The following is a 21,836-nucleotide window of genomic DNA, read 5'->3' on the forward strand; positions in this document are numbered from 1 at the left end:
CATGTCAAGTTACAAGTTACAAGTTACAAGTCTTTTATTGTCAGATGCACAGAATGACACAGGGTCAGACGGGGCACTGAAATTCTTAGGACAAGGCACCACACAACAACTACCATAGCATAACATAGCAAACATAACATAACATGACATACACTCTGTACAAGTACTAATACTAACATATATACATATAACATATAATACACATATAGTAACATATAATAAACTAAACTACAGACAAATGGGAGTAGCAGGTAGTGCAATCATTCTGATAAGTATGTATTTGTCGTGTAAGAGACAGTATGTAAGTGTAAGTACAAGGAAAGTGACAGTGTATGTAAAGTGACGAGTGCAAAAAGTGTCGATAGTGTGCCAATGTCCATTTAGCAGCCTGATGGCTCTCGGGAAGAAACTGTTCTCCAGTCTGTGTGTGCGAGACCGGATGCTACGGTACCGCCTTCCAGAAGGCAGCGGGGTGAACAGACTGAAGGCTGGATGATAGCAGTCCTTTAGGATCCTGCCAGTTTTCCTGAGGCATCGTGTGCGGTATGTGTCCTGCAGGGCTGGGAGCTCCCTACCGATGATGAACTCCGCAGTCCTGACCACACTACACTCAAAGAAATGACTCATTGGATGAACTCAATTAAATTGTTGGCAGGTTTTCCATCCAATAATTATATGCAACTCCAACTCAAATTTAGCACATCAGTGCAATAAAATGTAATTAAGTTAGTCCAACTCATTTGTATCAAATACATCTCAAATAAAATAACTATATTCATTAAATTAAATTAATTTGTGTTTGTCCAACTCAAAATATAAACTAACAAAATATGCAAACTCCACACAGAAGGAACGCCCCGACTGGGAATTGAACCCACGGCCCTCTGGCTGTGAGGCGACAGTGCTAGCCACTACACCACCGTACAGCCAAGGAATTGTCTTCACCTCATGTAAACAACTTATTTTCAGCTGGCGCATGCGCAAAGGGTAGTCCTCAATGAAACACATTTATTTTGAGTTGATATGCACACCATCTAACCTAAATAAATCTAATAAATGAAAGTATTCATACATTTTGTGTTACACCCATTAAATATAAATATCTATTTTTGTAATTGATTTATTTAAATGTATCAAACAATATTTAAATGTGTCACCTCGAAGAAGGGCTTGAATCGTTTTTGTGAGTGTAACCTAAATAAATCTAAAAAATGAAGAAAGTATTCATACATTTTGTGTTACACCCATTCAATATAAATATTTTCATTTTGTAATTGATTTATTTAAATGTATCAAACAATTTTTAAATGTGTCACCTCTAAGAAGGGCTTGAATCGTTTTTTTGAGTGTACGTAGGGCCTTGCGGTCCTTGGCTGTGCAGCTCCCATACCACACTGTGATGCACCCAGTCAGGATGCTTTCTATTGTGCATCTGTAGAAATTGGTGAGGATGACTGAATCCATGCCAAACTTCTTCAGTCTCCTCAGGAAGAAGAGGCGCTTCCGGGCCGCTTTGACCACCTTGTCTGTGTGAGCAGACCAGGTGAGGTCGTTACTGACGTTGACCCCGAGGAACCTGAAGCAGCTGACCATTTCCACTGCAGAACCGTTGATATGCAGGGGTGCGTGCTCCTCCACCTGCCGTCTCCTAAAGTCCACAATCATCTCCCTTGTCTTGCTGATGTTGAGAGAGAGGCTATTATCCTGACACCATGTACACTCAAAGAAATGACTCATTGGATGAACTCAATCAAATTGTTGGCAGGTTTTCCATCCAATAATTATATGCAACTCCAACTCAAATTTAGCACATCAGTGCAATAAAATTTAATTAAGTTAGTCCAACTCATTTGTATCAAATACATCTAAAATAAAATAACGATATTCATTAAATTAAATTAATTTGTGTTTGTCCAACTCAAAAGATAAATTAACTAACTAACAAAATATGCAAACTCCACACAGAAGGAAAGCCCTGACTGGGAATTGAACCCACATACCTCTGGCTTTGAGGCAACAGTGCTAGCCACTACACCACCGTACAGCCCTGAAAGTGTCTTCACCTCATGTAAACAACTGATTTTCAGAAGGCGCATGCGCAAAGGGTAGTCCTCAATGAAACACATTTATTTTGAGTTGATATGCGCACCATCTAACCTAAATAAATCTAATAAATGAAAGTATTCATACATTTTGTGTTACACCCATTAAATATAAATATCTATTTTTGTAATTGATTTATTTAAATGTATCAAACAATATTTAAAAGTGTCACCTCGAAGAAGGGCTTGAATCGTTTTTGTGAGTGTAACCTAAATAAATCTAATAAATGAAAGTATTCCTACATTTTGTGTTACACCCATTCAATATAAATATCTTCGTTTTGTAATTGATTTATTTAAATGTATCAAACAATATTTAAATGTGTCACTCTAAGAAGGGCTTGAATCGTTTTTTTTAAGTGTAGTCAGGGTAGCAACCTCCTCTCTGTAGGCTGACTCATCATTGCCAGTGATGAGGCCCACAATGGTTGTGTCATCAGCAAACTTGACAATGAGGTTGGAGCTGTGCGTAGCTACACAGTCATGTGTGAACAAGGAGAACAGGAGGGGGCTGAGCACACAGCCCTGCGGGGTGCCTGTGTTGGTGATGACTGTAGATGAGGTGCGGTCACCGATTCTCACCACCCTCCCCGTCAGGAAGTCGAAGATCCATTTGCATAGGGAGGTGCTTAGTCCCAGGTCCACAAGCTTCGAGACAAGTCTGGAGGGGATGATGGTATTGAATGCTGAACTGTAGTCAATGAACAGCATCCTCACATATGTATTCCCTTTGTCCAGGTGGGTGAGGGCGGTGTGCGTGGTCAGGGCTATGGCATTGTCTGTAGACCGGTTGGGCCGGTATGCAAACTGCATCGGGTCCAGGGTGGGAGGCAGCAAAGAGCAGATGAATGATTTGACCAGCCGCTCAAAGCACTTCATGATCACAGAGGTCAGTGCTACCGGGCGGTAGTCATTCGAGCAGGTGACCTTGGTGTTCTTGGGCACAGGGACGATGGTGGTCCGTTTGAAGCATGTGGGGAGTACAGACAGGCTGAGGGAGAGGTTGAAGATGTCGCTGAAGACCCCCGCTCGCTGGTCAGTGCAACCCCTGAGGGCCCGACCTGATATGCCATCCGGGCCAGGTGCCTTGCGAGGGTTGATCTTATTGAAGCAGCGCCTCACCTCTGCTACAGTTATCAGAAATCAGAATCAGAATCAGAATCAGAAACAGGTTTATTGCCAAAGAATGTTCATATTAAAACACAAACAAACGAGGAACTTTTTTTGGCGGAAGGTGCAAGAATCGCGCACCAAGACACCGAGGCGCCGTCCGCGGCGCCATCTAGGAAAGGGTGGATGAAAGATGACAGCATAACATGAGGGAAGAGAGGCGAGAAAAAGAAAAAGCCACCCCCCGACTATGCCCCTAGAGGGGTACAGTGTGGGAGCAGGAGAAACAAAAAACACCATTGCACATAAGCACATACATCTTAGACATGACTTGCAACGAGTAGGAAGGGGGGGAGGGGAGGTAATCCAAAGACTGGGCGATAGCCCCGTCATTGGGGGCAGAAGGTAACCAGCACCGACAAGCAGCCAGCCCGGTCCATCGCCGTCACGGCGCCGGACGCAGACCCCGTCCTGTCACCCTGGGGGGGCAAAGCAGGCGAAGGCGTGGGATGGGGGGGGGGGTAGTGAGTGCATTTCAGTTTGTTAAGTTCGTGTGTGAATGGCCCGGTGTATCGTCCTCCCCCAGTCCACAACAGACAAAGTTCTCAGTCCACAAGATGGTCGTTGCCATGGAGATGGCCTTGAAGGGGCCTGGGGAGAAAACAACCACAGGTGTCTGTGGATAGGGGGAAGGGAATGGGAATGAGAGAGTCTCGCTTCAGTGATCTTCGGGGGAGTTGTTGTTCCAGTCACGGCCTTGGGCCCGTCCTGGTAGAGGGAGCCGAAAGCAGATAAGATTGGGATTGTTTGGTCTTCCAGTAGCTGCAATTCAGTTTTGCGCACCCACTATTCCTCCAATTTCCTCCCGTTTGCCAATAGGATTTCAAATCGATCCAATTTCATTTGCAGAGCCGTCAGCTTCTCCACGATGTTGTCATTCTGACGGTTTAATGCCAAAGTCTGAGTGCCAACAACTCTGCCCAACGCGTCAATCATGTCGGGCAGCCTTAGGGGGCTTTTAACGGCTGTCACCGTTTCCTTAATTTTCCGATAAACCAGGGCAGCGCCAAATCCAAACAGCAGAAATCCTGTAATCAAAGTTCCGAATATGTAGATGTCTTCTACGTCCTCCACGGAGAGTGGTGCTAGGCACAAGACCCGCCACTTCGCCCATCGTGCGTCCATCGTGTATCCAGCAACATTCGTCCCAGCAGGACAGGCAGGTTCCCCCGAACCCGAGCTTCTCGTCGAGAAGATGGTGTCAATTGCGTTTAAGGACCAGTTGATTACGTCCATGGTTTTTAGTTCGAAGAGCGATGCGGAGAGAGTCTCACAAGTATAGAGACAGACAAGACATGACGAGAGAGCCAAGCAGGGAGGGGAAGGTCATGGGGAGGAGAGGGGGAGAAAAGTGCGACCGCCTCCGTCGAGAGCCAAATCCAACATAGTATAGTAGGCACACCACTGGTTGGGCCCTCAGGTAGCTCCGCTGCAGGGGGGTCACTGACCCTCTCAAAACGAGCGTAAAAAGCATTCAGCTCGTCTGGAAGAAGGACAGAGGACTGGGTCTCACTGCAGCCCCTCCCCTTGTAGTCTGTAATGGCTCTTAATCCACTCCACATGCGCCTGGGGTCAGAGCCATGGTAGCTAGACTCCACCTTGCTCCTGTATGTCCTCTTTGCAGCTTTGATGGCCCTCAAAAGGTCGTATCTGGACTTCCTGTACTGATCAGGATCCCCGGAGTTAAAGGCAGCAGACCGGGCTCTCAGGTGGGTCCGGACCGCGGCATCAACCCAGGGCCTCTGATTAGGGAAGGACCGGACAGCCTTCTTCGGGACGATGTCCTCAATGCAATACTGGATGTAACTGGAAACAGTGTCTGTATACTCATTAATGTCCCCATCTGCTGCTTCCCGAAACATCATCTGTTTCCCTGCATTTCCTGTCCCTGTGATTGTCTGCTTACATTTTCTGAAAAAAAATGTTGTTGGCATTTGGGTTCTATCTCTCTCTGACTCTGACATTCTGACAGTTACATTAATGGTGCTTTTGTTCCCTTTTAATAAGTTAGATTTAGATTTTTTTTTTTAAAGCTGTCTAATCATCTCACTTCTTCCCCTGACCCTGTCTGCATGTCGCTGAGTTTCATGCCTCCTTGATTATTACCACGTTATTATTACCCTCGATCAGGATGACCGAGGCTGACGTCTGGCATCGGGATTGAGGTGGAAACATTCCCACCACTGATGGCACCGAATAGTAGGTCCAGTCCCTCATAGTAAGAGATCATTAGGGGTGTTCTGAAGAAGTGCACATTTGTCTGCATAAGGGGAAGATGCAAGGATTTAAAGTTACTAAACTTTGACGAGATGGTCACCCACTGGATTTATGCATGTGCTTTTGACTTGATCACTTTTTCTAAAGTAATCTCTTCCAGTTAATTCAAATGCAACCCATGTAGTGTTATAAATGAAACAGGTCAATACAGTTTGAATGTTTTCAAGCAAAAGTGACAACCATAAGATCTATACCATCACGGTAGAATTATTCATTTTACTGCATGGAAATATTTAGTAACACATAAATCTCAACGTTCATTTATGCCAATTTCAGGCTACACAATATTTGGATGTGTTAAAATGGACACTCAGAGTAATAAATTACTGTTGTAAGACAAGCTACACATCTTTCTCGGCCTGTGCGACGCCATATGGAAGATCAGCAATCTGCTGGGGACTGACTTCTGGAAACAAGAATGTACACAATCAATGGTATCCGAAGTGGTGTGTGTGAAATACGAAGAAGAAAAAAACAAGTGACCTTTCTTCTGTTTCACAGTTCCACATAGCTGCTCCAAAAGTATCATTCCTCTTTCACTTTGCCATGTTTACAGATATGTGTCAAAGAGCAACGTGACAGAACACACATTTTTTTAGTTTTGTCTTAATCTCAGAGACATAAATTATGAAAGGCTCTTCCTTTTATTGGGACATCGTGATGACGTTTTTTGTTTCCCAGATCCCTCCGTCTTCTTGGATCGGGCTAATGTCGGGTTGAACCCGGCTTTAAACCCATTTTTTAAAACTGGTCTGTATTTGAAGTTATGTTGCAAATGAAAGCCGGCCAAGAAGAAGTGAACTATATAGCAGTGCACAACGCATATTGTGGGCCGCCGTTGTCTTCAGTGAAAGAGAGGGCCAAGTCGACGACATTCAGGTGAGGATCTGGTTGCTGGCAGCCATCCAGTGAGGTGTTTAATGAGGCGGACAGTCAAGGCTAATACCTTCACACCAGGCTGATTAGTGTGAACCTACCCTATAGGCTTCCAGCTAGAAGCAGGTAGGTGCCAACCTGGCCCTCATTATTACTCCTCAAGCAGGGAGGAAAGAAACTGTGTTCATATAACCTGTTTTTTTCACAATCGAAATGTACTACTTTTAGACTGCAGAGCTCCGGGCGTTCCAGTACGCTTTTGTAAGATTGAACTGATGCCACTTTTTTGGGGCCTAGATTTAAAAATACCGACTGTACTTTACTATTGTAACTTATAGAGATGTTTAAACATTTAAATTGCCATATGTCTGTCCTTACAAAAGCACAGAACTTAAAACCCACACAATAATGTCTCCTTCTTTTCATGTGTTTATATGTGTTCTCTAACCTAAAGATTAGTAAGATTCTTTGAGCGGTTGAGGATACGATTCCCAAGAAGTCACTTTCAAATCACACGGTCAAAGGTCAACTTTTGATGGTCCAATTTGAACCACACAAAATGGTATTCACAACCAATCATTCTTTTTCGCTAATAATAAGACAAAAGGAAAGTAAGTTTCTAAAACAAGAGATGACTCCCTGATCTTCTGGTAGAAGTAATCAACAGCTTCAGAACAGCAGCTTTGACTCTGCATGCAAGCACACTGCAGCTCAAAGCTCCACGTGGTAACGACTTCGGTACAACACGGCCTTTGGCTGCCTGATGTTTTGTGATCGAAAAAACACCCACTGCACATTTGCAACAGAAAATGTAACTCACGATGTTTCGGTGTTTTTCTCTTCACGATTTAAAACAAAGGCGTTGAGCCCTTAACAACATCTGGTACACGCAATTAAATGTGTTGTAAGCCACGAGCAGAAAGAAGCCTTTGACTGGAGATGACGTGTTTTACACCCTGACCAGTGCAACATACAGTTTCACAAATAAAAGAAAAAATTAAACAAACAAAAAAGTAAAGAAGCAGGAACGCGCAAGTCTGGTTGTGAGCAAATATTATAGATCATTATTAATATTTAAAAAACTAACATTAATACAATTATCTAACTATATCGATGATAATGGGGCACGAAAACTATGTAGGTGTAGTAACTCCAGAAAGCCCAAACAAATCCAAAGTAATTATTTCTTATTACCCAAAATAATCAATAATTACTCTGAATAATATGATTACTTTTATATTATATCACCTCGGGACATCACCTTTCATAACAAAAGAAAAATGACCATAAGTTAATGAAGTCTCATAAAACTGTTTCATTCAATCTATTAAACTATCAATTTGAAACTTTTAATGAACAACTATAACCAAAGATTAGTATATCAATAGCCAGTAAATTGAATGATGTTTTACTTCTTCACAGAGGTTGGCAGTATTCATCCTGATGCCACATTATTTCACAATTATTTATTGAAAAATTAAAAACGGTGAAACACACAATTCTAATTATATATACAATTAAATACCTAAACTAAACCGTTTGTGTGTGTGTGTGAATTTGTGTGTGTGTGTGTGTGGGGTGCACAACAAGTTTGTGTGCTGTGGGTTTACCTACTATGACATCATGGTTAACAGATTACAGTTTCATGTGACTGTTAACAGCAATTGAGTTTGATAGCTCAGTCGAGATCTTGAGTGGTGAATCCCAACATTGCATTAAACTGCAATATGAATCAAATCTTATTTGTATTCCTCTTTTAAAGCTGGTGGCTGCAGTCCACCTGAAACAGTGCAGTCAATGCATTGTCCAAACACAACCATGTCAGTGGCAGAGCGTCACACATGCAGCGGCCATGAATTCATCACGATGCGCCTGACTTGGAAGCTCGTGCCCAATCTTCAAATCGCTTGGTGCAAACCAGTAACAGCTGTACGCACAGAGACACCAAAAACATACCAACAACACACACCCTCCCCTGCAGCATGCACGCTATGTTCATTTGCATGCATTGTTCAAAATGGGATGCAATGTTCAGGTCCTGTCCTTCATTTTGAGATGTGGACGGAGCGCGGTCAGACAGGAGAAGGCAGCTTAGCAGCGATGGGCTGAGGCTCTTAATGAGCTCCTCGGCGCCTTCCGATACGCATAGAGCTGGGTTCCCCTTACACAGCAGCGAGGGAGCTTGTTAAAAGGCATTCTCTTTAAAACAATCATCTGCCAGCAATCATCCTCTGCCCGTTTCTGTGTCTGTATTTATCACGTGTCACGCTGTCTGTTTCTCTCTGGCCCAGCCTCGCGGTGGCTTCTCTCACTCGCCTCACACGAGGCTCTTTCCCCTCTCTCGTATTGCCATCTCCTCCCTCCATCGAGATCACCTGTTATTCAGGCACTTTGCTCAGTATTCACATGGGTAGCGGTTGCTTTCCCCGGGGAGCAGAGCCAGAGTCTGACATGTTTCAGAGGGATCAGAATGACAGGTTGTGGGGAAGAGAAGATAGCAGGCTGAAATGCAGCGTAAGTATATATTCCGTCTGCATCTCTACTGCTGAAAGGTGGTAAAGAGATAGAGGTGTATTTGCAAACGAGGGAAAAGCAGAGTATTGGGGAAGGGACGTTCTTTATCCAGCACCATTGTCTCTAAAAAATGGCATGCACGTTCAACTATTCTGCATTGGGGATTTATATTATGGAGCAAACTAAATCTAGGAGATATCATGGGCAGCCGTAGAAGCTGTCTGGAAATCCTCACTGGCAATGTGTCACATCTTGTCCAGTGCAGGGAATCACATTCCTCAGTAACTGTGATGCGTAGAAGGTGAAAATGGAGTTCTGTCCCTGTGATCTTTTTCGTTTTTTTGTACATCTGTAGCTTTAAACTCTTGTGTTGAAAGTTTGTATTTTAAGGTCTGTGCTTCCAGCTTAATGAAGCTTCATTTGAACTCTGAATATTTAGTTTCACATGTATAAACTCTAAAGTTTAATTTCACAAACTACAAACAAAACTTCCCAGAGAGAAGATATTGTTTATATTGTTTTCTTCAATGATTGTTTGTTTTGTTGATGTAGTCTTAATATAAAGCTCATCGATTGTCACCGACTACCTCCTGGATGCCTGGTAAAATAAGACAACATGTTTGGGAGGGGCAGATGTGGAGTTGTTGGAACGAGTGTTCATTTTCTTAAAGAAAACGTTGAGGTTTTCCATGACTAAGACAGCACATATTTTGTACAAAAGTACAATCATGAGTCTGAAGTCTTCTTCAATACAGCATGATGTTCATTTCGTCAATTCATGTCCCATTCAGAGTAAAACAGATGATGAAGCAGGGTAGTTTGAAGACGTAGACACTTTGTAATTGACAGGTCGCTAGTTGTCCAGTTTGTTGTTTGTGTTTTTAGTTCATGAAAGGTAATTGTAACATTTCCGATCACCTAAGAAAACGTTCTGTTGTACTTTGCTCCACCATCTTGCATCACTTCTGGTTCCAAAAAGCCAAAGGTCAAAATGTCAAATTCAAGGCTTCAAAACCGTCGTCCAAAACCAATGTTTGACATCACAGTAACCAGGTCTAATTATAAATGATAAATAAGTATGAACATACAAATTTTAGCAGGACAAAAAAAAAGAGTAGACTTTCTTTCTTGAATGCAACAGTTCTATTTCCTGTCTACACAATGAGTTCAGTGAGGAGGATTTGAATTTACTTAAATTAAAGTTAACAATGGCAACAATGCAACAAGGTGATATTTTTACTGGTATACACTACACTGAAATGTTTAATATAATATGATGATTAATAAAATAGAGAACAAAAGTCAATGTCAAAGTTTCCATTGATTTACAACAAAACTAAAATAGTTATGGTCTTCTTCGACTAAGATGAGACTGAAGTGCCCAGACCTTTAGTCAACTAAAAACGTGATGAGGTTGACTAAATATGACAAAGGATTAAAACCGAACTTAGAATACATAGAATAATTGCTGACTAAATTATTACTGGCTGGAAGGCACTGTGCTGACAGAATAATAATGTAATGATGAATGTAACCATTTACTTGTGCTTTTAAGTCATTAGTAAAGCAAGAAAGGATACTTTTTTTCTGGCTAAAAAGTAATGAGTAATTGATCCCATGTTGCAATTAACTTGCCCAGCATTGGTCCGAATTTAGCCCCAGTAGTAGTTTTCTAAAAAAGACTCCAACTTTCCTAACATTTCAGAATCAGAATCAGAAACAGTTTTATTGCCAGGAATGTTTACACAAACGAGGATTTTTTTTTGGCGGAAGGTGCAACATTTAGACATGACAAACATGACAAACAACAATCAACACGAGTCCTGGGGGTGACAGAGTCAGTCAGTGGGGGATCCGGGCTCCATTGATGAGCCCGACTGCCGACGGGAAAAAGCTTTTGGTGTGGCGGGAGGTCTTTGCAGATATATTAACATTTAGTATGCTTTTTGATCGATTTAAAACTGTAAACCCAGATAGCATTATACTTCCTTAGAAAGGAGACTTCCCTATGTTAAATAGCTGCAGAAATCAGAAACAAAATGAAGAGACTGGAAGTGTAAGAGAAAGAGAGGAGTGATAGATGAGAGAGAGATGAGAGGGATGAGTGAGAGGAGTGAGAGATCAGAGAGATGAGTGAAATGATTGAGATGAGAGAGAGATTAGTGAGAGGTGAGAGATAGATGCATGAGAGGAGTAAGAGATGAGTGAGAGATGAGAAAGAGAGAGGAGTGAGAGGTAAGAGAGAGAGATGAGTGAGAGATGAGAGAGAGATGAGAGAGAGATGAGGGAGAGGACTAAGATATGAAAGCGATGAGTGAGAGATGAGAGAGATTAGTGAGAGAGATGAGAGAGAGGAGTGAGAGGTGAGAGATGAGATATATGAGTGAGAGATGAGAGATGAGTGAGAGATGAGAGAGATGATATAGAGATGAGTGAGCTGACTCAGAGATGAGTGAGAGATGATAGAGCTGAGTGAGATGATAGAGAGATTAGTCAGAGATGAGTGAGATGAGATGAGTGAGAGGAAAGGTTGAAGAGACACCAGAATCATGTTGCTCAGTCCGATGTAAGTCCACATGTTTGAACCCACAGAAGTGCCGGTTCCAGCCAAAGCTCAGCTTGTGTCCTGCATGCTCGTCACATCTCCTCCAACACATTGAGAACCAGCACACTCACAAGGGAGGGGCACTGTTAGAACACAAGGGGCAGAGGTTTACCATTAGTCATCAAGTTAGACAGTATTTGAAGATGAATCAAGGTTGATGCTGGAAAACAAAGTATCTTTGCCACTTTACACAGATTTTTTATTTAAAAGATCGCATCAACTGGGTGAGTTGTGTGAGGATTTTTCATGAAGGCAAGAGGGCAACCATTACAAGATGTGGTATTAAAAGTGTTTTTGCAGCTCAGCTTGTCTGGTTTTTATTTCAGAGTATCTCAACACCTTTAGTGCAAAACTGTCAGAACTAAACCAGGCGATCCTAAAAAGGCATGCCATTAAAAAAACTTTCAAAGAAAATTGTTTCTGTGAAAATATTATACTCACTCTGAATTGTGCTTATTAATCAGGATGACATATGCTATGCTCACTGTGAAAAACACACATATCAGGAATATTTTGAAAGTGGATATGGACCAATCTATTGAAATTGAGGAACTTTTGTTTTAAATTTGTGCAAATTAGTCTGAATGTTTTCGGTAGCATGAATACTCACATCCAGTATAGACAAACTAGTCTAGCTTTCTGTGCAACAGTTTGACCTCAGCATCCTCTCATTCCAACTGGAACATTGAAAATGATGCTCTGAATATATTATATTTACACCTGTGAAGCCTGTTTTACACAAGCTATATGGAAACATGGTTATCTGTAATAGTGTCCTTTAGAACTCATTGATTTGCTTAAATGTCACATGAAATCTGAATTTATCCATTATACCTTTTCATTGGACCCATCAGATTTTTTTTTGGATGTAGTACATAATGTATTAGTATTGGTTATACAATAGAGCCATTGTTGAATTACATATTCCCTTGTGTGTTGAATTTCTACTATCTCCTACAAAATAAACAGTTTCTCACCTACAGCTTCAACTACACCCCCAGCCATCAGAGAAAGGGTTCGGGGGGATTTTTCTTTGCCTCTTCCACAATTTCTCTGTATTTTTACCTTGTATGCTGAGGTAATTCCAGGAACTTTTTCCTCGTCTCCTCTCTGGACAGGAGAGTTTGTGCTGGGTGGCAGGCTGTAAGTGCTGTGACTGAGACGTTGTATGTGATGTTGAGCTACGGAGATAAACTCAAACCGTGATCTCGTATCATAAGTACCAACATAGTAAAAGTGCCACATCGTAAATTGAGTACAGGACAGAAATTATTTGATTCAATGCAGAGATGTTTAATGCACTGTTTCATTGTAGCATGAATGTCACTGACACACAATTATCTAGTAATCAATCAATCAATCAAACCTTTATTACAGACTCAAGTTCCAGATAGTACAAAACATTAAAATATAATAAAATACATACAAAATCACAAGTAAAAAACAAACATAGAACTACACATGCTTTATAAATAGACAGGAGCACCAGGCTCGATGGTGTTTTGAGCCCTCACCGGCACCTTCCACTGGCTGTCACAAAGTCACCTGTAGTCTATTATAAAGCCTATTAGCCTGTAAGAAATCAAGTTATTTTCAACAAAAGTCCTTATAATCACCATCTGCCCTTGAGTAAACTATTAGTAATCCCTCTTAATGTCCGTCTAGATGCCTTACAGTTATCTAAAACCAACTGGATGCCTGTGAGTTAACCTGTATACCAACGACTAGGCAGCCTGGCAGTCAACACTACCTATGATGCCTCAGAGTTATCCAAAAACTGGTGGCTGCCTCAGAGGTATCCTTATTCCAAAGCAGCCTGGAAGTCAACCAGTCTCAACGTCAAGTGCCTCACAGGCATCATTTGAAAGATAACCACTAACCATTAACAATCACTAAAATACAGTGATTAATCTGCAGTAATTAATCTTACTTTGTTACCTCATGTTTTAACCAGATTTAGCTCGCTAGCAGGTTGAAATGACATTACCACAGCTAAGATTAGCATAATCTATCTGCTAGCTAGCAGGTTGAAATAACATTACCACAACATTAGCCGACCAAAAATATAAATATATTAGCTACGCACCTTTGAAATTGAAATTGTTGAACCAAGTGGGTTAAATGCGCCCAAATGCGCTCCAAGTGGGTTTGAATATGCGCCCAGTGGGTAGCGATTGATTGGATTAGAGTTTGGGGCGGACCACCTTCCGCACCTTCCACAGCTGAATTTTATATTTAATAAAAACATGATCTCATTTCGGAGTCATCAACCCGGCAGATACATTTGTACATTAATTTTCTTAAAACAGCTTTGAATGTTTTGACTCCTGCAGCCACAAACATCTCACTTGCACTAGTCCACGTCGGCCTCTTCAACAATATTCTCATGGCATCATGGCAGGCCACTTGCAGTCTTCGTAGGCTTGGTTTTTTGTAGTTAGACCACAAGTGTGCCCTGAGTAACATATCGATCTATTACAGACTCAAGTTCCAGATAGTACAAGACATTAAAATATAATAAAATACATACAAAATCACAAGTAAAAAACAAACATAGAACTACACATGCTTTATAAATAGACAGGAGCACCAGGCTCGATGGTGTTTTGAGCCCTCACCGGCACCTTCCACTGGCTGTCACAAAGTCACCTGTAGTCTATTATAAAGCCTATTAGCCTGTAAGAAATCAAGTTATTTTCAACAAAAGTCCTTATAATCACCATCTGCCCTTGAGTAAACTATTAGTAATCCCTCTTAATGTCCGTCTAGATGCCTTACAGTTATCTAAAACCAACTGGATGCCTGTGAGTTAACCTGTATACCAACGACTAGGCAGCCTGGCAGTCAACACTACCTATGATGCCTCAGAGTTATCCAGAAACTGGTGGCTGCCTCAGAGGTATCCTTATTCCAAAGCAGCCTGGAAGTCAACCAGTCTCAACGTCAAGTGCCTCACAGGCATCATTTGAAAGATAACCACTAACCATTAACAATCACTAAAATACAGTGATTAATCTGCAGTAATTAATCTTACTTTGTTACCTCATGTTTTAACCAGATTTAGCTCGCTAGCAGGTTGAAATGACATTACCACAGCTAAGATTAGCATAATCTATCTGCTAGCTAGCAGGTTGAAATAACATTACCACAACATTAGCCGGCCCAAAAAATATAAATATATTAGCTACGTACCTTTGAAATTGAAATTGTTGAACCAAGTGGGTTAAATGCGCTCCAAATGCGCTCCAAGTGGGTTTGAATATGCGCTCCAAGTGGGTAGCGCATTGATTGGATTAGAGTTTTGGGGGGCGGGACCACCTTCCGGCACCTTCCACAGCTGAATTTTATATTTAATAAAAACATGATCTCATTTTCGGAGTCATCAACCCGGCAGATACATTTGTACATTAATTTTCTTAAAACAGCTTTGAATGTTTTGACTCCTGCAGCCACAAACATCTCACTTGCACTAGTCCACGTCGGCCTCTTCAATAATATTCTCATGGCATCATGGCAGGCCACTTGCAGTCTTCGTAGGCTTGGTTTTTTGTAGTTAGACCACAAGTGTGCCCTGAGTAACATATCGATCTCTTTTATATGCTGTAAATGTAAGAGATACATTTGACTTGAACACACATTCAGTGTGGACACACAGCTATAAAATATTATTAATTGAAGATGCTACATTTTTGAAAAAAAAAAAATGGAGCTCTTAATTTGAAGCTGAATGGAGCTGTTTTCTCCTCCTCTCTATGAGAGTAAGAGAGAACGGGGGAGAGGCGGCGGGGTCTCCACCGCGCACACAGCTGATCCGTGTGTATATATTGTGACATTTCCAAGTGGTCTCTGATGTAGGGACGGCACACCTGTTCAATGAGCCACTAATGGTGGCACTAATTGAGGTGGGCTAATTTCATGTCATCATGAGCTCGTCGTATGCGGCGCCAAAGGATCTGGATCCACGGAGCAGGACATATTCTGCGCTAGCCGGCGGGTGGAGCCGAGGCGAGCCTGATCCCCCATCACCTCCCTGCTTTCACACAAGCCTCTCTCAGCGCTTGGATTTAAAATGCAGGGATCTTTCGATCACCATCAAAACAACTTATCCTCCTTTCTTGCGATGAGAAGACATAGTTGTGCATGATCACAGCAACGCTCAGCTCAGCCTACGTCACATACGATACAAATAGGCTTTTTACGATGTAAGTTTCTTTCTTTTCTTTATTCCAACACCGCTGTAATGAGCAGCGTTTTAAAGCTCGGCTGAAGGTTTCAGTGGACTGGTGGTCTGAAGGATTGTAAGGCAGCGGACAGTGGAGAGTTGTAGCTAGGGAGAAGATACAATCCCCTCACAGCCCCGGGGTTTTTCCATTATCCTGCTCTTTCTGGATCATTAAACACAGGGCTGTGTGTGTTTGGCTGTGATTGCTTGCATGTGTGTACTCTATATGGTAGCCTGCACGTTCACATCCATCTGACCGAGTCCCTATTCATTTTTTGCTCTTCCCTCCTCTTCTTTCCTGTCCCGATTTGTCCCTTTAAAGCTTTCTTTTTATTACTGATAATATCGGGTTTGTTCTACCAACTGTGGCCAATGACAGGCGAGTGTTTGATATTAATTTGCCAGGAGCCCCCGGGGGTCTTGCGAACTCTGTGAGAGGAGAGAAGAGGAGCGGTAGAGGAACACAACAGGAGTGAGGTGAAATAAGTGAGATAAAGAGAATCTTTTCACTCATTGTCTGACGCCACAGTGCCACACCACAGTTGTTTTCATCTTTACTCTGTCACACACTGTTAGGTAGAGAGAAAGACAGACACAACAAGTTTACTGGCAGATGTGCAAACCATTTTTTAAAAGTCTTTCTAAACACAATACTTACATGCCCATATGTATTTTTAAAGAGTTAATTTTTGCAGTGATCCTTTCTCATTCATACTGGCATGAAAATATTCCTTTCCCATCCGATGGAGGGGTCAGCAGGAGTAAAGGCCACAAGCAACTGAGGAAATAGTGCTGTTTTATTATAGACACACAGTTTGTAAGGGCAAATAGCTGAAGGTCAACTAAATGCCTGATGTTAAGGACAATCGCTGTTTAATTCCTGTTTCCTATCAACAGGTTTCCTTTAACCATTTCAAACCTCAAGCAAGCGGTTATTACGACCACTATGATGAAAGTGCCCCAAACTTAATCAAATTGTCATTTCAAACCAAAACCATTATATTAACCTGAAAATCGTACCATGTTAACGTTATGCCTGAACCATTATCAGATCGTAAAACACTTATTCTAATTTGTAACAGTTGTAAGGTACAGATAAACTTGGTTATCCAAGATGAAATCAGATCATAAAATGCTTACGTCTGTATTTCTAGAGGACATTAACAATGATTTATTTGTTGTTTACGTTAGAGGACTTGTGAAACCCACCAGATTTGACTAACTTAGATAAGTGGGAGTCTATTTTTAGTCTTCTCTTAGTACAAAATTACAATAAAGATCGTATTTAGTGCTAAAAGGATAACCTTTGGAAGACACCAACTTGATATGACTGAACAATACAAATCTTCAGCATCAGTAAGCATTTTTACACTGAACGAAGACTGTGGCTTATTCCTCTCGTCGCTTTAAGTAATCTTTGCACAGACAGTATAGCTAAACAACATGTACTGTAAATGATTCCAGTCACCACACAGGCATTTCATATCAAGGTAGATTTAGAACAATGCTAAACTATCCTTTAACATTCCTCCCAGTATTCATTGGATGAAGCTTGCATTTCCTTTCCCCGACGCTGCCCCCAAACCACATTACATCATCTCCATGCAGCATGCATGGACTCCAGACGGGTCCTGAGCAGTAGCTGGACTGTCGGTGGCACTGTTCTACCTCTGAACCTCCCTCAGTGAGGTCAAACCCTTGTACTCTACGTGGGCGTTGATAGACACATGTCAGCACCCATGCCCCGGGTCAGCCTTCGCTTTCTCTCCCTCACCCACCGCACAGCCGCACGCCTGTCTGCAGCCTCACAAAGCAACGGAGTAATGAGTCCCATGACAGTCCGGTGGAATAGGCTCTGAATAGGTAATGAAGGAGTCTGAAGTTGCTGGAAACACTGGCTGTGTCCGATCGGGGGGTTATAATGTAGTCTCGGAGCATTAGTTTCCTCTGCTAGTCAGCGAGACTTGATCTGGCACAATGCCCGCTATCTCAAATAAAATGTGTTGTATAACGGCGCAAGCCCGTGTTGGAGTTGTGTTCCTCATATTCTGATCCCCGCCCCGGTTAATGGTCTATACATAGGACTCCCCAATATGTATGCTATGCTGCACGGCTCGTAATAGGGAGGTGCACGGCGAAGCCACGATGAGGTTTTATATTCAGCGGCGGTGGAGCCCAGACAGCGACTAACTGACTGCACTGAGGAACCCTGGGACCCGACAGTTGCTGTGTTACATTCAAATTACTTGTGTTAATGTGCTATTCTTTGCAGCTCCAGTGATTGCATCTTATTGTGTTTATGTGCGTGTGTGTAGCAGATGACTTTGTGTGCCTATGCGTCCACCTGTCTGTATATTTTTCCATCTCTGCTCATGTATTTATGTATTAATGCTCGGGGAGAGGCCTTCTAGTCGTGCCTTCGGCATAATTAAAGCCCGGGAGTTGAAGCAGAGGAACAGTTCTGGGAAAGAGCAGTGCCTGGCAGACGCTGATAGACAGGAGTGGACGGTCATCTCTGTACCTTATTGTTCAGTGGGGGGAGGAAATAAACCCATCATGCTTCACTTCTCCATCTCATCTGCATCACTAGAAAGATATGACATATATTCCAATGTATTGCTTATCTCATCATCATCATCATCATCATCGTCGTTCTTCTGCACTCCTTTTACTGCCCTTGAGATTTCACCCTTGTCATCTGACACATTTACATTATTAAATTTACATTACATTACATTTATTACTGTACAACCACCTATCTCTGATTAGCTGCTCAGTGTAACTGCCGTGAACTCATGGCTTGCTTTTTCTTGCACTTTAGGTATTCAACTCTGTTACCTCTGGATTACGATGCATCCACATATACAGTATAAGCAATTTCTGTATCTATCGATTAAGGGTAAATGACAATGAGCTTCATTATTACATGAGATCCTAGGTAAAATGTCACTTTGGCGATGCATTTAAAGAGCTATGCTGGAAAGAAAAGACAATTATTGGATACCGATCTGTGCTTAACTGATACATTATTAATTAACCCACATGTTATGTTCGTTTATTACATACAGCCGTGATGTTCCCAGGTCAATTTGACCCGGTTAATGTTGAAACACCCAAAAGTGGTCAGACACCAAAAAATCCTAACGACTATAGTTTGTATTTCATCACCAACACCATTACTAACAATTCAATCAGTTTTTAGTGAAATTGAGTTATTCACTCCTCCATACATCAGAGTTCAATCAGGAGAACTCACTCGTTTTAATGAAAAATACATGTTCAAACAATTTTGTAGGTACATTGAAAAAATCTAAATCTAAATTGCATTCGTCTACCATAACATGTATTTTCTCCTAAATCTTATTTGGATTTTGTAATTTTTTTTTCATGGGGTGATGTAGAGATGAGACACCTGTGCTGTTCAGGGTCATAATGACCCGCTCACTAAAATTCAAGCCAAATGAGTCATAAAGTATTGGTATTGAGAGTCAACTTTAGTTATGTTTATTTTTAGTGTTAAGATGCATAAATTATGTTATAAAAGATGACCAAAGGCCAGCACACAGTCATCCTCTTGGTGCAGTCGTATGCTGCAGAGTGTAATGTTGTCGGACTTCTCAGCAACCATTTTGTATGTTTGGCCCCTCCCCTGATAAATGTGGGTGGAGTTTTCCTGCAGGCAAAAATAAAGGTTCCCGTCAAAATAGTATCTGTATTTCTCGCACAGGTGGGGTCGTTAGAAAGAGAGTGTGTGTGCGTCTGAGATTGGGATGAAACGGGGTGTGACTCTCCCAGTCAGACAGTCTATTAGAAGTACTATAGTACCATATGTATTAGGAGAGACATGAAAGAAATCCTTACATTAGTGTCCCATGTCCAATAAAGGTGTATTTAGGGGGAAAGTTAGAAGATGATAAACATTGTTTGTTCTGGAAAGTGTGCTTCTCATGTGGGGTGATGGGCACACAGCAGGAAAGAGATGGTTTGGTTTGAAATGTGTACAACTTTATATATGGGGCTGTGAAGAGTGCATGGTGTGTGTGTGTGCTGTTGTGTGTGTGTGTGTGTGTGTGTGTGTGTGTGTGTGTGTGTGTTGGTGTCAGTGTGTGTGTTGAAACTTGGTGTGAGGGAGTAAGAAAGACTGTCCCACATTTACAAAGAAAGAAATAGTCTAAACGTGACACTTCTGATGAATTTTAGCCTCCACTTTCACTGCCGGGTCAAATTGACCCGAACATCATCTCTGTTATATAAACCTGCAGGGGGGGGGGGGGGGTTGCAAATACATGATATTTTTTTGGGGGGGTTACGTTGATTACACTGAATAAGGTAAGCAGAAGAAGTTTTATACAGAAAAAGTACTGAAATATTTGTCCTAGATTTTCAAACTTTGAAACGGGTCAATTTGACCCGCAACATAACAGGAGGGCCATGTAGCTGCACTCGTACAGATACGGTTTTTAAAGGTACATTTGGAGTTTGGTTGCAAATGATTACACATTTGTACCAACGCTTGTGTAGTTATGAATGATCTGACATCTATGTATTATGTATGTAATCATGGCTACAGGCATTTTTTCTTTGAATCACTTTTCTCACACACAGTAACATGCTGCTCTTTAAAGCTCATCAAGTGCATGAACACCTGCTGTAGCAGGAAATGCTGAGTGGATGAATAGAACCGTGGTTCATCACCAGGATATATCTCCAACCCCGGCCTCCACCTTCAACCACCATGTCTCGTTTTTTATTAAATACATTATTAAAACAGTTCATAGAATCACATTTCCTCTTTGCACTGTTTCTCTGGGGGTCAGACGCTTCTCCTGAGAGGAGTTTAATCAAGACACCAACATAGACCGGCGAGAAAAACTTGAACACTACAATGAGGTTTCTCAGCTTATGTCAGCATGGTCAACAAAAGGTAGCGGATGAAAGGAGATAATTAGATGGTGAAGGAATGCATTAAAAAAAACTGCTAAGAGCCTTTCAGCCATAAATCTTAGGACTCCATACCATTTGAGTGGCTGCAGAATGGTTGCAGGGGGCTTAGCCCCTTCCTCCCCATCTGTTAAACGCGTAATGGGTGTGGGCGGCAATGTCTGTGTGTGTGTGTGCAGTCAATACGTGCTTGCATGTGTAATGTTTCTATCTGTCTGAGGTGGGGTTACGAGGGCCAGCTGGTTAGGGGATGAAGATCGGCCCCCTAACACACTGTGCAAGGACCCATACAGCCACCTCATGCTATCGATCAAGGAGAACACAAGCAGGAGCTCACCAACTGGACAAATACACTGCGCCTAGTTGTTACACCACAGGAATCAGCAACTTGCATTTACTGTACTGTCATGCATATACTCTGATATTCTTTATCCACCGCCCCCCCAAGATGCCTTATTATTCTCCCTTCACACGCACACATTCTTTCACACTCAGCCTGAATGTGAGTATACGGACATTTTTCACTGTCAGGAACCTGCTTGAGGAAAAACACCGACAGTAAGGTCTGCTGATTTCAGCAGAATAGGGATTTAAACATCATACCTGCATGGCATTGTTGATGCGAAAGCCTCTTTACTCTGCTCGATAAAGTCATCCATGAAAATGTAATTATTATTTCTCTTGGTTCCAGTAGCTGATGTTAGTCTCTAGTGGGGAAGACATCAAAAGGGCAGTGGAGCTCAAATCCCCACAGTGCTTCAACTGACTGGGGATAAACCACCCCGTTGACCCCATTACATTTGTAGACAAGATGTGGGTCAAATACAAGCAGCAACCACAACGGCTGAATGGAGAAGTCAATGTGGGAGTGCGTTCAGATAGACCTCCTCTGTGGCCGCTTGATGCCAGCTTAACCCTCCTGTTACCTTAGGGTCAATTTGACCCCATTCAATGTTTAATGTCGGTGTTCTTTCGGGTCAATTTGACCCCAGGCTGTTTTTCACTGTGTCAAACATATAAGAAATATCAACTTTTTTATATATTTAAAGGGCTATTTAGGTAGTCAACAAACAAACATAAAGTACCTCACACTTAAACTTGGGAAACAATATTAATTCTAATAATTTTC

This window comes from Pseudoliparis swirei, chromosome 18, assembly GCF_029220125.1.
Source record: "Pseudoliparis swirei isolate HS2019 ecotype Mariana Trench chromosome 18, NWPU_hadal_v1, whole genome shotgun sequence".
Taxonomy (NCBI): domain Eukaryota; kingdom Metazoa; phylum Chordata; class Actinopteri; order Perciformes; family Liparidae; genus Pseudoliparis; species Pseudoliparis swirei.